The 17080-nt window shown below is 41.0% G+C and overlaps 1 pseudogene; it reads right to left on the reverse strand.

Annotated features, from left to right (window-relative positions):
• Positions 1 to 6371: 6371 nt before the first annotated feature.
• On the reverse strand, positions 6372 to 7400 carry LOC149991508 (glyceraldehyde-3-phosphate dehydrogenase pseudogene; annotated as a pseudogene).
• Between the last annotated feature and the right edge of the window lie 9680 nt (positions 7401 to 17080).

Here is a 17080-nt window from a genome sequence, read left to right on the forward strand (position 1 = left end):
CATTTCCCAAACTGGGTTCCTGTTTGAGGAATTCTTAAGTCACCAATTCTGACCTAGAGGAATGTTTTGCCAGAGAAAATGAAACTACAGGACCTAGATCAAAACTGGTAAACCTGTTGCCTTCATGGTGCCATTATATTCTTTCACATTCATGGCAGCTATTGCTTATCAATAGTTGTACTATTTCTGGTCAAGGTCAGACAGGCTCTTAGAATCCTTCCTCTACCAATAAGCAATGACAACTGTGTTGAAAATTTTTTGCCATGTCTGCCTTAGGTCACAATTTCACAGACTATGTTCCATGAAACACTGTATCTCTGGCTTGGGAAACTGTTTAGAACCTTTTTTTTTTTTTAAATTTAAATATGCTTTATTGATTATACTGTTACAGTTGTCACAATTTCCCTTCCCTCTGCTTCCCTCCACCTGGTGGCACCCCTCCCTCCAGTTGTCCCCCCCTTTTAGTCCATGTCCATTGGTTGTGCATATAGTTCTTCTCAACCTCTTCCTGTCTACTCCATTCCCTCCTACTATGCTTCTTAATTCCTGTACCATCTCCCTCCTTTACCCCCTTACCCCTCCCTGCTGACCTCCCCCCAATATGTTCCCCATACCTATAGTTTTCCCCCCACTCTCATTGCCTATTTAGTTTGTCTTTGTTTCAATTCCCTAGCTTCTGTTGTTGGTTCTTGTGTTGCAGTTTTCATTTTAGTGTTCATAGTTTTGATCCTCCTTTTTCTAAGCCAGTCCCTTTAACATCTCATATAATAGTGGTTTGGATCTAATGAACTCTTTCAGTTTTATTTTGTCCTGGAAGCACTTTCTCTGCCCTTCTATTCTGAATGACAATTTCACTGGATAGAGTATTTGTGGTCATAGGTTTTTGATTTTCATTACTTTGAATATTTCTTGCCAGTCCCTTCTTGCCTGCAGGGTCTCCCTCGAGAAGTCAGCTGATAGTCTAATTGGGACCCCTTTGTACATGATTCTTTTCTTCTCTCTTGCTGCTTTTAAGATTCTCTCTTTATCTTTAATTTTTGACAATTTGATTATAATGTGTCTTGGAGTGGTTCTCCCTGGGTCCAGTTTATTTGGAACTCTCTGTGCTTCCTGGATCTGTAAGTCTATTTCCTTCCCCAAGTTTGGGAAGTTTTGCTTTATTATATTTTCACTTAATTTTTCAATTTCTAGTTCTTCTTCTTCGCCCTCTGGCAATCCTATAATTCCTATGTTCGGTCTCTTGTAGCTGTCCCAGAGGTTTCTGATCGTCTTCTCACTTTCCTTGCTTCCTGTTTCCTCTCTCCGCACTGGTTGATTGCATGTTCCTTCTCTATTTTCTGGTTTGTTGATTTGAACTCTGGATTTTAATTCCTCACCATTTGTCTCATATGTGTGTTTGTTCTTTTCAGTATAAGTGGTTTTCAATTCTTTCTCGTCTTTTTCCAAATCTTTTGTTATTTCTGTAAGCCACCTTAAAACAATGGCTCTAAACTGAGCCTCTGACAGGTTTCTTATTTGTTCATCTGTCAGATTCTTCATCTGTTGCCTGGTGAGCTGCGCCACTGGGATTTCTATAGTTGTCTGCCTCATTTTGACAGATTTGAGTTTTGCTTTCTTGGGCTGGCTATAGGGGGCAGTGTCTGTGTACTCGTCACAACCCTGCGACCAGTGGCGATCCGCCACCTTTCTCGCCGCGCTGTGGCCCTTTGTTATCACTACCCAGCGACCGGTGGCAATCCGCAACCTATTTCGCGGCGCTGTGGCGCTTTGTGTGGGGGCGGGGGTCCAAGATGGATTCCTGCCGTTATTCTCCACTAGGAGACCCAGATCTGTCCTCCCGCCCTCTGGGCCTCACCTTCCGAGGCAATGCGGTGGCTGCTTTTTCCAGTGCTGGGGTTGGGAGCTGCTGGGGCTCAACTGCAGCCGCTGTCCCTGGTGCTACTGCAAACAGCACTGCCCACTTTTGCTCTCCTTACCTGCCGGACTAGCGCCGCTGGTTTATAACTTCGTACGTTGGGCTTCTGTGTAGTTTTATTTTCTGGAATTTCTAGTTATCTTTTGTTTTGAGGTAGTTGTATTCCTTTCTAGTTGTAGAGGGAGACCGAGTGTGTCAGTCTAAGCCTCCATCTTAGCCAGAAGTCCCGTTTAGAACTTTTTATGGCAGTGATCCTCAACCTTTTTGGCACCAGGAACCAGTTTCATGGAAGACAATTTTCCATGGACAGGGTGTGGGGGAGGCAGGAGGCAGAGCTTAGGCAGTAATGTGCAAGAAGCCTGCTCACTCGCCTGCCACTCATCTCTTGCTCCTGCTGTGCAGGCCAGTTCCTAACAGGCCACGAACCAGGACCAGTACCAGTCTGCGGCTCAAGGGTTGGGGACCCCTGCACTAGAATACTAATTTACTGTATATATCTCCCAGGGAGAGATGCATTTCACCACAGAGCTCTTTCCAAGAACATGTGTAGAGAAACAAAAAAGATTATTTACTGAATAATAAGAGGCTTCCTCTAGGTTGCCTGACAATGAACTGAAAACTTGTTTAATGTAGTAACATTGAACATTGCCAGTTCCTTGGCAACAGTCATTTGTGACATCACTGTTTGTAACTTCAGAGCCAATATTGTGAGGGAACTGATAACACTCTCTACAACAAACAAATATACTCGGTAAAACAATAACAAAAATACATAGAACAGACACATGTCTGTGTTTGTCTCTAACTTCAGAGAAGGCTGTTCTAAAAGAAGATTTTAAAAATTATAACCATGCTTGCTATTTGATGAAGGAAAGAAGAGAGATTTCTGGGGTTGATCATATTCATGCCCAACCACCACTCTGTCATTCCACTTGTGATGAACCAGACTCTATTCTTTTCTCAGAATAGTAAGTTCTAGAGAGACCTAGGAGTTACCATTTCATCACCACAGATAACCTCAGAAGATGTGTAATGAGGCTGCTGACACAATGGATTTAAAATTGGATTGCAAGTTCATGTCCTTAATCTGAGCAACATGAGCCATTCTTCCCCCACACCCAGATGAGCATCCACTGGCCAGCTTCCAGGTTCAATCTGGGCACATGATGGCAGCTTTAAGTGAAGAATAAGACAGGGCTGTCAGTGATGCACTTGAGAGAGAAATCTATGCCTCCATCCATCCCTCTAGCTTCAGGATGCAAAGATACTTCCTTAGGTGCCTCAGGTCCTCAGATTTTACACCATCCCTGTTATTCACCTCTGCATGTGTGCCTCATCATATGGGTTATGTGAGGCAGAAGAGGGTGAGGTTTGGCTTCATCCTGTCCCCGTGGGTACAGAAAGAAAGTGTTTGGGAATCCGTGTAAGATGTGGGGGATAGGCATGATGGAGAGGGGAGTTCTGTTCTCCCTCCTGGAACCCATGAGCTTTTCAAAAGCAGAGAGACCAGGAGTCACACTGTTCCTTTGGTGAACTTTTTATCAACATTTCTGCCTGAAGTAAGTCACAAGACAAACTATCATAGAGGCCCTTATCTCAGGTCTAAAGAAATGAGTCTAGCCTAGCCAGACCTGAGTCACTATTGGGGACCCTATGTCTTTTCTTGTCTCCTAAGACAGAGTATATGGATCCAGCATGATGATCTTTGGTTCAAAGAGCAAAGTCAGGGACATCTTCTATTTAGAATGTCACACCATATTCCAACTTATCATTCTGAGTCAAATAATATCATTAGAGTCACAGGAACATTGACTTCCAGAATTCCCAATTAACTATGCCAAGATGGTTAGATGTTTCATTGCTATCTAACCTCAATAGGAATATTCCCTTTATATTCAGGGATTCAGGAATGTCTCTCCTCCCTCTTCTTTCTTCTTCTCTTTCTTCCCCTCTTCCTCCTCCTCCTCCTCCTTCTCCTCTCTCTCTCTCTTTCTCTCTGTGAACACAATTCCTCTGAGCCCTCATTTCAGGAATGCATTAGACATATCTGTTTCTTTCTGTTTTGTCAATGCCAACCAGAGTCCTTCTTCTGTAGACTCCTGCATTGATCATCCATTATGCACCTCACTTCACTTAACTGCACATGATGTCACCCCTTTGTCATATAGACAAACAATCCAGTCTCTCATACTTCTACAGCCTTTCATTACATCAATTTTGGGGGTGGCCTTATTATTATTTCCATGCATCATCACATTTTTACCTGTACCTGGCTTTCTCTAAAAGTCCTCTGTCTGGTACATTGTATGATAAAATGTGAGGAGTTGGGCTGTGTTACTGTAGTTGCCACAATGGTGACTAAATTTGAAGGCGCCCTCACTTGTCCCTTTCTCTTCATCTTTAAAGCTGGAAAGTAGAGTAGCTGAGAGAACTAACAAAGGGCAGTCTTGCCTCTGAGCCTCATTTTTTCATAGTAACACAGCCAAGTTATCTGCCCATTCAACAGTGTTTCTAGGCTCACATGGCCTTCCAGTTCAGGAGCACCTGTGGCCCACAGAAAATGAGGCCATTCAATCATGAGCACTACTGGTGACTTCACTTCAACCCCAGAGGGGATGCTGCCCACCCCTCAAGTGAACCAGTTTATCTTTCCTGTTATGTTCATTCCACATTAAACACCACTGTCAAGCAAAGGGCTCAGTCAATCAACAGCAAGTATCATTGAAGCAGGTTAGGTCACAGATGTGTGGATTAACAAAAAACACAGGTCTCCCATTCTCTCATTATCCTGCAGAGAGACATGCTTTGGCTTGTGCAGCTGGATGCACCAGAAAAGGGACTGCACCCCCTGCTGCTCTTCCTTGCATAGCAGGAGCATGAGAACGCCATTGTAAGAGGGATATTTGAATTTGGGTGACAGTTGTTCAGAGGAATATTGACAATGACAGCGGCCAAGCAACTTTATGGAAAGTTAAGATCATGACCAGAACCTCACTCTATCTGGGGAATCAGGGAGCCACTTGGCCCACCTAGTTACTAAGGACGAGAGGTGCTACTATTATTTCTATCCCTTGATTCCTGGTTTCTGCTTAGATGATTGAGCGGATAAATGAATCACGCACCTAAATTCTTCAGCAAAAGGTTATCCAGCTATACCCTTGGCCCTTTCTCCAGAGCATGTTGTCCTTCCAGCAGATTTCCTAATTTTAGCATCCTTTGTAATCTAGGTAGGTTAAGAACCTCCCAAATCATCAAATGCTGGTTCCTTTTTGCTTAGAAGTTTTTTCCTCAATTTATCTCTTTCCTCTTGTATTTTACAATAAAGATCAAGAAGAGACCAGGCCACATCTTTAATACTTTGCTGGGAAATCTCCTCAACTAAATATCCAAGTATATTGCTTACAAATTCTGTTTCCACACAACTATAGAATGCAAATTCATCTAAGTTTTCTGCCACTGTAGAGCAAGGATTGCCTTTCCTTCATTTCGAATAACATTTTCCCCATTTCCTTCTAAGTTCTCACTAGAAGTGACTTGTTGATCTTTCTACCTATATTCTGTTCATGATAATATATGTATTATATAAAATGATATACAATTTACCTACTATGCTCATTTTCTTCTGAGCACTCATCAGAATTGTGTCTAATGTGCATATTTCTATTAACTGTCTCTTCAAGGAAATCTGGGATTTATCTATCATGTTTTGCAAAATTCTTTCATTACCTGCCCATTACTCAATTCCACAGAAACTTCCACATTTTTAAGTATTTGTTTTACCAACAACCGTATTTCCCAGTACCAAAATCTATATTTCCTAGGGCTACTGTAACAAATTATCACAAATTTAGTGACTTAAAACAAGATACATTTATTCTTTCACAGTTTTGGATGGCAGAAACCCAAAATTAAGGTGTTGGCAGGGCTGCAATGCTTCCAAAAGTTCTAGGGGAGAATATTTCCTCCTCTTCCAGTTTTTGGTGTCTTCAAGCATTCCTTGGCTCATGGCTGCATAAGTCTAGTCTCTGCCTCGATCTTCACATGGCCTTCTCCTCTTCTCTGTCTTCTCCACTTCTGTCTCTTATAAAGACACTTGTCATTGGAATTAAGACCCAGCCAGGTAATTGAGGATAATCTCGTCTCAAAAACCTTAATTTAATTACATCTGCAAAGACCCCTTTCCCAAATGTCACATTCACAGGTTCTGGGGGTTAAGACATGAACATATCTTTTTTGGGACCACCATTCAACCCACTACATTAATACAGCCACACCAACTTTCTTTTTTGGGGGGAGGGTACAGTGAACTTTATTGATGGTGCATGACAAGGTAGGGCTCCCTAAGCCCCTCTCCTCTTTAGGGGGTCTAGGATGGCAACTAGAGGTCAGGAGATTCTCAGTATGTTGGGGGATCAGTTTGGGACAAGGATTCCCAGCAGCTGAGGGCCTATCTTACTGTTGCTGGGGCTGGTGGTCCTGGGGGCTCTTACTTCTTGGTGGCCATGTGGACCATAAGGTCCACCACCCTGTTTCTGTAGCCAAATTCATTGTCATACCAGGAAATGAGCTTGACAAACTGGTCATTGAGGGCAATGCCAACCCCAGCATCAAATGTGGAGGAGTGGGTGTCACTGTTAAAGTTGCAGGAGACAACCTGATCCTCAGTATAGCCCATGATACCCTTGAGGGGGCCCTCTGATGCCTGCTTCACTACCTTCTTGATGTCATCGTATTTGGCAGCTTTCTCCAGGCGACAGGTCAGATCCACAACTGACACATTGGGGGTGCAGACACGGAAAGCCATACCAGTGAGCTTCCCATTCAGCTCAGGGATGACCTTGCCCATAGCCTTGGCAGCACCAGTAGAAGCAGGGATGATGTTCTGGGCAGCCCCTCGGCCATCACACCACAGCTTCCCAGAGGGGCCATCCACAGTCTTCTGGGTGGCAGTGATGGCATGGACTGTGGTCATGAGCCCCTCCATGATACCAAAGTTGTCATGGATGACCTTGGCCAGGGGGGCCAAGCAGTTGGTGGTGCAGGAGGCATTGCTGACAATCTTCATGGAGTTGTCATACTTGTCTTGGTTCACACCCATCACAAACATGGGGGCATCAGCAGAAGGGGCAGAGATGATGACCCTCTTGGCTCCACCCTTCAAGTGAGACCCAGCCTTCTCCATGGTAGTGAAGACCCCAGTGGACTTCACAACATATTCAGCACCAGCATCACCCCATTTGATGTTGGTGGGATCTCGCTCCTGGAAGATGGTGATGGACTTTCCATTGACAAGCTTCCCGTTCTCAACCTTGACTGTGTCTTTGAACTTGCCGTGAGTAGAATCATACTGGAACATGTAGACCATGTAGTTGAGGTCAATGAAGGGGTCATTGATGGCGACAATATCCACTTTGCCAGAGTAAAAAACAGCCCTGGTGACCAGGCGCCCAATACAGCCAAATCCGTTCACTCCAACCTTCACCATCATGTCTCAGGGTTGAAGCTGGCACTGCACAGGAAAACGCAGCAGTTCATTGAACTGGAGGAGCAGAGAACCACCAACTTTCTTTTGGTTAATATTGCCTCATATATCATATTTCATCATTTTCCTTTTTTATCCCTATGTCCCTATATTTCTTGTAAACCACATATAGTCTGCTTTTTAAAATCCTGTCTGACAACTTGAATTTAATGTAATTACTGATACACTTATGTTTCAACATAATACCTTACTATTTTTATTATATTTTATTGTTTATACTATTATAGTTGCCCCAAATTTCCCCCTTTGTCCCCCTCCACCCAGCACCCCCCACTCCCTCAGGCAATCCCATACCATTGTCCATGTCCATGGGTCATGTGTATATGTTCTTTGACTACTCTATTTCCTATGCTGTCCTTTACATTCCTATGGCTATTCTGTAACTAACAATATATGCTTCTTAATTTTTACTATTTGTTATCTATTTTATCTCTCACTATTTTGTCTCCTGCTTTCTTTTGGATTAATTAATTAACTCTTATTATTCCATTTTCATCCAATCACCTTGTTAGTTTGGGGCTTTTATTGGTTTAGTTGTTATCCAAGAGGTTAGGATATATATCCTTGATTTATTAGTTTAATACAGATTAGTACTTTTACTGCTTCCTCCACAATTCAATGGTGTAAAATATTTTAGCTCAATCCCCTCTTACCTTTTGTACTATTATTCATATGAATTTTAATTCTATATACATTTTAAGCCTCTCCAATACTAAAATGATGTTATAATTATTATAATTGTTTAATACAGCCAGTATTTACATACAGTTTCCCACATATTCACCTTTCCTAGTACTCTTCATTCCATTTTACCCTTTTATTTCTTTAGGATCATTATTGCCTAACTTTATGAAATCTATTTAGTATTTATTTTAGTGTAGGTCTGCTGGCAATTAATTACATCAGTTTTGGCTTCTCTGAATCAACTTTATTTTATCTTCATTTAAAAATATGCTTTCCCTAAGAGTAAAATTCTAGGTTAGCAGTGATTTCATTTCAGCCCTTTAAAGACATTATTTCATTGCATTCTGGTTTTTATTATATTTTTTGAAAAGTTATATGTTATTGTTATTATTTCTCCTTTGAAGGTAATGTGCCTTTTTTTTTCTTTTTCTGGCTGCAATTAAATTTTCCTTTTCTTCTTTTGTTTTCATCAGTTTGACTATGATATGCCTACTTATTTCCTTTGAATTCATTTTGCTTGATATTAGTAGAGCCTCTAAAATCAGTGCTTAATATCTTTTCTCAATTGTGATATCTCTTCAAATAGACACTCCTTCCAATTAAATGTATTGGACCTTTCCACCAAGTTTCATGTCCCTTACATTCTTTTCATTATTTTTCATCCTTTTTTTAATCCATAATTCTTCAGCCTGGACATTCTCTACTCTTTTCTACTTTACCAAGTTTCTGTTATGCTGTACCTAATGTCTTTTAGTGTTTAATTTAAGCTATTTTTTTCAGCTCTAGAATTTCTATTTGATTCTTTCTAATATATATATATATATACACACACATATATATATATCTCAATAATTTTTCAACTAATTTCTTGAGCATAGTAATCATAGTTTTTAAAAAGTTTGTGTTTTATAACACTGATGGGTTTATTTGGATCATCTGTTTCTATCTTGGTTTCCTTCATGACAGCCTGAGTTTTTTTCAAACACCAGAAATTGTATGTGAAAAGTTTTGAAAATTTCTCTGGATGATGTAATCATCCTCAAGAAATATTTTAATTTTCTTCTGGCAGTCAGGTACAGTAGAAGAAGTAGATAACATTGATCCTATCAAGAATTAAGATGAGTTGAGACTTTATCTCATCTTCATGAGGGCTGATCTGTCTCTGGTTTGGCCCTCCTTGGACAAAGCCAATCAGGGTTTTTGCCTAAAGCCTGACAGACCCTGCTCTCTAATTTTTGTCTTTCTATCACTAGAGACTTCTAAAAACTCAGATAGAGTTTATCAAATAGAGCAACTCTTAGTTGCTGCTTTCTGGCTCATTTTTTTTTTGCTGGATCTTGACTTTCAAATCCTGGCTGTCTTAGCAGCAAGCAGTGAATACAGATTTTGTTCCCTATTTCATGAGATTCTCGAAGCTCTGAATTACCATTCCCTGCTCTTCACCTTGGCTCCACAGAGCTTAGAAATGGACAAATGCCTAAAGAAAAAAAGGAGCTCACTTCAATGTGTTTCCCTTCACTTACTCATCTAGACCTCTCTAATGCTGGTTTCCTTAGTTTATCTCTTATGTCTTTAAAACGCTGTGCTCTTTTGATATTTTATCTAGTTTTTATCAGTTCTATCTGCCAAAAGTTAGTAGGAGAGATGATAAACTGTCATATTTGGAAGAAATCCTTCTTGTAGAATTTCTAAATATATCAGTTATCAGTTTAAGAAGGTTTGATTCTATCCTTGGTCCACAAAGAGGCTTTAATATGAATGGATGTTACATTTATTAAATGCCTTTTCTGTATCTATTGAAATGTGATTTTCTTCTTTAGTCTATCAGTGTAGCATGTTATATTCATTGATTTACAAATATTGCATTTCCAGTATAAGTCCTGTTTAGTAACAGCCCATTATCTTTTAATATATTTATGGATTCAATGTATTAATGTTTCATTTAAATTATCATGGCAAAGATTGAACTAAATTTTCCCTTCTTGTAATGTTTTTGTCAGTTTTTGGATCAAATTAATGCTGAGCTCATAAACTGAGTTGGAAAAGGTTTTCTTCTTTGGAGCAGTTTGTGTAAAATTGGTGTTAGTTATTTTTCAGCTATCTGATAAAATTAATCAGGTAAGCTAAGTGCACCTTGAGTTTTCTTTATGGAAAAGTTTAAAATTATAGAGTAAATGTTTATAATACATACAGGACAATTTAGAGTTTCTACTCATGTATCAATTTATTACCTTTTTTAAAGATTTAGCTCAATGCATCTCAGTTTTCTATTTTTGTAAGCTTTTCATATTCTTTTTTAAAGTGTATTTTCTTAGTTATGTTGTTACAGTGGTCCCAATTTTTCCCCTTTGCCCCGCTTTGCCCAGTATCCCCCTTCCTTCCAGCAAACCTTCCCCCCTTAGTTCATATCCATGAGTCATTCATATAAGTTCTTTGGCTTCACCCTTTTTTATATTATTCTTAACTTCCCCCTGTCTATTTTGTACCTACCAGTTATGCTTCTTGGTCCCTGCACCATTTCCTGATTTCTCCCCCTTTCCCCTCCCAGATGATTACCCTCCAAATGATCTCTGTACCTATGATTCTGTTCCTATTCTGGTTTACTTAGTTTCTTTCTGTTTTGCTTTTTTAGATTCAGTTGTTGATAGTTGTACGTTTGTTGTCATTTTAATGTTCATAATTTTGGTCTTCTTTTTCTTAATTAAGTCCCTTTGACATTTCATATAATAATGGCTTGGTGATGATGAACTCCTTTAGCTTTGCCTTGTCTGGAAGCACTTCATCTGCCCTTCCATTCTAAATGATAGCTTTGCTGGTTAGAGTAATCTTGGTTGTAAGTCCTTGCTTTTCTTCACCTTGAATACTTCTTGCCAGTCCTTTCTTGCATGCAAAGTTTCTGTTGAGAAATCAGCTGATAGTCTTATAGGAACCCCTTTGCAGGTAACTCTGTTTTTTTCTTGCTGTTTTTAAGATTCTCTCTTTATCTTGAGCCTTTGGCATTTTAATGATGATGTGTCTTGGTGTGGTCCTCTTTGGGTCTAGTTTGTTTGGGACTCTCTGTGTTTCCTGGGCTTGTATATCTATTTCCTTCACCAAATTTGATGAGTTTTCCTTTATTATTTTCTCACATAAGCTTTCGATTTCTTGCTGTTCCTCTTCTCCTTCTAGAACCCTGATGGTTTGGATGTTGGCATGTTTAATGTTGAGCCAGACGTTCCTAAGCCTCTCCTCATTTTCTTCAATTCTTGTTTCCTCATTCTGTACTGGTTGACTTATGCTCCAAATCATTGATTTGAACCCCAGTTTCCTTCCTTTCATTATTGGTTTTGTGTGGATTTTCCTCATTTCATTTAGAATGGCCTTCACTTCTTCCCTTATGCATTTGCCGTACTTAAGCATATTTGTCAAGCCTGGGAGCATCTTTATCACCAGTGTTTGGAACTCTGCATCTGTTAGGTTGGCTATATTCTCGTTTATTAGGTTGGCTATCTCCTTGTCACTTAGTTCTCCCACTGGAACCTTGATCCATTCCCTCTTTTGGGCCATATTTCTCTGTCTCCTCATCTTGACAGGATCCTGTGTTTGTTTCCCTCTTTGTCTTAGGTAGAGCTGTTGCTCCTGTTATGTTGTAAGCAACGGATCTTTAGGTATTCATCACTACAGGCTGACCCGTTTCACTACATTGTGGCGCTGTGTGGGGGGGAGGGGTTCAAGAGGGTACAATAATGACTGCTCAGCACTCGCCCCTTTTCCAGGCACCTCTCCCATTTCCGTATGGGACTGGCGCCTCTCTAGCTGTTGCCCTGGCTGTCATTCCCAGAGTGGGTGTGTCTACGGACATTCTAGGACCATATGGGCCCTTTAAACAAGTGGACTCTGCTGAGAGACCAGCAGTTTCTTCCTCTGCCCCAACCCCACTGATTTTCACAGTCAAAAGCAATGAGGCTTTATGTTCCCTGGCACTGGGACCATGAGCTGCACAGTCTGGTCTGGTGCTGGGATTGCTCCCCAGGTGTCCCTCCCGACTTTTTAAAATGTGTGACTGCACTTTCTGCTGGCCTGCCACTGTCTCTGATGCTGCCACCACCACACCAGGTCCTCTCTGCCCCGGATCCACCCCTCTTACCTGTCTGGATGAGTATTTCTTTTTTATATATTTGTTTGTTGGACTTTCGTGCAGCTCAGTTTTCTCAAACTTCTAGTTGTCTCTAGTTTTGAGGTAGTTTTATTCCTTCTTAGTTGTGGAGGGAGATGCAGCATGTCTGTCTAGGCCTCCATCTTGGCCAGAAGTCCATATTCTTTTCTAATGATCTTATAGTGTTTGTGAGATCTATTGTGATGTGACATTTTTCGCTCCTGATATTTACTTGTGACTTATCACCTTAATACAGTCAGATATTGAGCTAATTTAAACCTGTGTTTCATTCCTGGGAATGATCATTTCAGTTCATACTTACTCCAATTAAAATATCAGGGCATTTATAAAGGCCTGTCTGCATTGGCATGCTCTGAACTTTCTATGACCATGTAAGACTGCTGAAATCTCTGAGCCACAGCTCTCACTTGTAGAATGTGCAGAATAGTGATCACTATGAGAGGAAAGGCTGCCTCTCTTGGTTTCACTATACTTCCAGATCTTAGTTCTACAAATTTTTAATGCCTTAATGAAGTTTTAATGCCTTCAAACAGATGTTTTTATATTTTTCCCAAATTTTCTAGTTATTTTCCATGGGAAGTTGGTCCAAAACAAACAATCCAGCTTTTCCTAGAACTGTTTCTCATATGAAGTTAATATTACATCTCAATTAATTTGTATTAAGAAAACTAAATAAAAATCCTTCTCCACTGAAAAAGGATCACATGTTTTATAACATATCTTCAGTATTTAGATGCAAATACTAAATAGAAGCATCTAGAGGTATTTTTATTCAAAGGAATCCTTCCTTACATGGATCAAGCTTTGTCACACTTTCTCAAAGTTTTACCTAATAGAATTTTCTAGTGAGAAGAATGTTGGCTTTAGGTGCAGATACCACAAGGATGTATTTTCACCATTTATTCTTGACTTCTTTCTTTTAAGTTTTAGGAAGTTAAAAAATGCAGTTGATCAATTTTTAACCTGCTTTACACCAAGAGTTGGATTTGTGATAGTTCTGTCCAAAACTGAATAAGTGGAATTATATGGAGAGGGTATCTTTCTCATATGCAAGTGGAAAAACCTGGAAAAGAGGTTTTTTCTTTTTTAAAAAATAATTAACCTCTTTATTCTCCCTTATTCTTGCTTTGGATAGAGGGAGAATTTACCTACAATGAAGTTACAACTAAGGCCTCAGACAATGCTACAGGAAGCTCTGGAGCTTGGATAGCCCTTAAGAATTGTACCAAGTTGAGGAGAGTGGGCTGGACATTTGTCTTCCTACATTAGACACTCGTTGACTACTGCCTAGTCCCTGAGCAGTGGTGGGACGTGAGGGTGTGATCCTGAATGAAGCAGTTCCCTGTAGCTGAGGGCATTTCCCAATGAGAGACATAGCTGTGAGGTCAGTAGCTGACTTTTCCAGAAACTAAGGGATAGTGTATTGACCTTGAACAGGAGATCTGAGCAGAGCACCACAGTATTTATTACGGCAATTATTTACAGAAGAATGTCACCTAATAAATAAAGGAAAAATTATATAATGAATAAATTACTACTTTGAAAACCTCCATGTAATAATTGATTCAGGCAAGGAACCTCAAGGGATATTGTCTTAATCATCTTGAGCTGCTATAACAAAATACCATAAACTGCGTGACTTATCAACAACTGAAATTTATTTTTCACACTTCTGGAGGATGGAAGTCCAAGATCGTGGGCTGGTATTGTTGGATAAAGGCCCACTTCCAGGTTGTAGACAGCTGCATTCCTGTATCCTCATATGATGAAAAAGGGGCGATCTAGCTCTTGTGCATGTTCTTATAAGAGCACTAATCCAATTCATAGTGGCCCCACCCTCATGACCTAATCACCTCCCAAGGCCCCACCTTTTAATGCTATCACTTGGAGTTTAGGTTTCAGCATATGCATTTTGTGGGGTGGGACACAAATATGCTGCCCATAGCAGATGTTAAAAACACGTACAAAACATTGTTTTTTAATAGAACCAAAATGTTACTCTACAGGTTATTTGTTAATTACATATAAAACTTAGCATCATTAATAATGGGTTGCACAGTAGCACCTATGAAGTATTCTCAGCAATTATTAAGTATTGCTTAAAATATTTCACCTAAAACTGATCAAGCCTCTAGACCTAACTTCTAGTATAGAGGAAGTACAGGAGAGAAAAGTTTAGATGACATCATGAGAAAACAATCATGATACAGAATGTGGGACATTCTACAAGTCAACTGGCCACGTTTCTTCTAAAAGTCAGCATCAGACTAACAGATCAGGGCAAGGTGGTGATGACTGTGTAGTTCTGATTTCCCTGATGACTATCTTAAAAACAGAACTGTTACAATAGTGAAAGAAAAAAATTTCACAGACTATATTTTGAACAAAGCAATGAGACAAGCATCCTCAGGAATCCAGAATGCAAATGGATGAAACCAAACCATTGACAATAGCAAGACCTTTGCAAAAAATCCTGCACAATTTAGCAGTGATACAGAAGAGAAGCAGATGGAATATAGGGGAATTCTGATAGTTTTATGAACCCAAGAACACTGAATTCGCAAACATTTCTCAGCTCAGTTATGGCCTCAGTTTCTACCACAGGGGTTAAAGCTTGCCACAATCTCTTCACCTAACAAACTGTCCACTTGGATCGAGTCTGAGATTCTTCCAGTTGGCCCCTGGGAAAACCCACACACCCTCATCCCACCAAACACAATGTACACAGTGTCTACGCTGCTGCTCTTTTTCCTAACCCTGTCATTTCAGGCTACTACATAAGCCTCCTCCTTACAGGTTCATCCAGCGGGAGCAGTCATCAGTCTATCCTTAACTACATCCCCAAATCCTGAGGAAAGCTTTACCAAAGACTCTCAAGCTGCCCCCCAGAGACAGCATTGAGTGGGTCTGTGAGTTTCTGCAATTGAGTAGCTGTAGGAGAGACAGGTGTTAGTCTTTCCATCTGGAAGGCAACCTTAATTCTTCTGAATTATTTTGGGGCCCCTTCTCTTAGCTTGAGGTGGTGAGGTCCACATGAAAATGCTCTCTACTGTAAGATTTCCTTTTAAAGAATACTTTAAAAATAATCTCCAACTTTCTCCACACAAGTTGGAGACAGATGCTGGGCTGGCAATCCAAGAAATTATTGGTCACCTCACAGTTAAATTTTCCAGAATATGTGTAGATACCACATGAAAATATGAATGTGCCAGGAATTTATGAATACAAATAAAATATCTGTTCTTTCCAGGAGAGAAATTCTGGCTCCTAAGACCATCAGAGGCACTGGAAGGCCGTGGCCAGCCCTGACTGAGAAAGACTTATTGCCTTTTAGAGCCAGGCAATGGCTCAGAGCTGTAGTGTGGTTGCCCCATAGGGACTTTTTAAAAGAGGGGAGTGGAGGCATGGCTGAGCAGGGAACCCATGAATGTGCAGCTGCCCTGCCAGAAAAAAGGCCATATTCAAAGCCTGGTTCCTACCCATTGAGTCCAGCTGGCCAGAAAGAGTAGAAGGCTGCACAAGGGATTGCAGAGCCTCACGCAGTGCAGCTGATGAGTGGGGATGGGTTGGAGGGTGGGCTGCACGCAGAACAGAGGGTTTGGGTCTGAGCCTCCTGTGAGAGCAGTGAGCCAGGAACTGGATGGGCAAGAGCTAAGCACCTGAGATTCCTTGCAGCCAGGCAGGGCAACTCACACCACAGAGTACAGATCTCTGGGAAAGGGAAGGCATGCCTATCTCCCACCTGCAGGATTGCAATCTCCACAGCACAGTAAGGCCAAACCCAAGAACTCCCTGCTGGGCACATATCCACAGGGAAAGAAAAAGAATCTCCAAAGGAGCCCTTTCTGAACTTTTATTAGATGCTATGCTGGCTCCATCTTGGGCCCTATTCAACTGAAAAGAGCAGAGCAGAGATATTAGAAACTGGCTCAGCAAGTATTCAGGGCCCTGCTCAGCCTCTGTTCTCACATAGAGCTGCCATCAGCAGGAAAAATCTGCCTCTTTTACATAGATTGGCCCTTCACATGAAACAGACAGCTAATTCATCAGAAACTATACATTATTGGAAATAATCTGGGACAGGCCAAGACATGTGGCACAGGTACAGGGAACATATCCACCATCTTCCCTGAAGACCAAGTAGTGCCTCCTGGGGGATGAGCCAGGTATCCCACCCTCTCCATCACACCAGAGGCCCCCTCTGGAGGCAGGTGGAGGTGGTACATGCAGTGCTGTCAGATGTTAGATGAACCAACCTTGGGCCTTGTGCTGATAAAAAGCCACCAGGGCAGAACAGCAGGGACCAGCCAAGCCTGAAGGAAACAGCCACAGACTGTGTATTTCTTGTAGCTTTGAACAGTCTGCCTAAAGCTACACTGGGACATTATCTGACATCAGAGACAGATCCAGAAGGAGAAAACAGTAGGCAAACGAACACTAGACTCTGCTGAGATGAAGAATACCTTTTTTTTTTTCATTATTTGCACTATTTTTCTCCTGCATCGCTTAAAAAAAAGATTTTATTTATTTATAGAGAGAGGGAAAGGGAGAGAGAAAGAGAGGGAGGGAAACATCAATGTGTGGTTGCCTCTCATGCGCCCCCAATTGGGGACCTGGCCCACAACCCAGGTATGTGCCCTGACTGGGAATTGAACCCATGACCCTTTGGTTCGCAGGCTAGCACTCAATCCACTTAGCCATGTCAGCCAGGGCTCTCCTGCATAGCTTTTTAACATTGTTTCTTTGTCTTCAATTTTGTTCCTATTATTGCACTGTATTTTAT

This window comes from Furipterus horrens, unplaced genomic scaffold, assembly GCF_987537825.1.
Source record: "Furipterus horrens unplaced genomic scaffold, mFurHor1.1.pri manual_scaffold_17, whole genome shotgun sequence".
Taxonomy (NCBI): Eukaryota; Metazoa; Chordata; class Mammalia; order Chiroptera; family Furipteridae; genus Furipterus; species Furipterus horrens.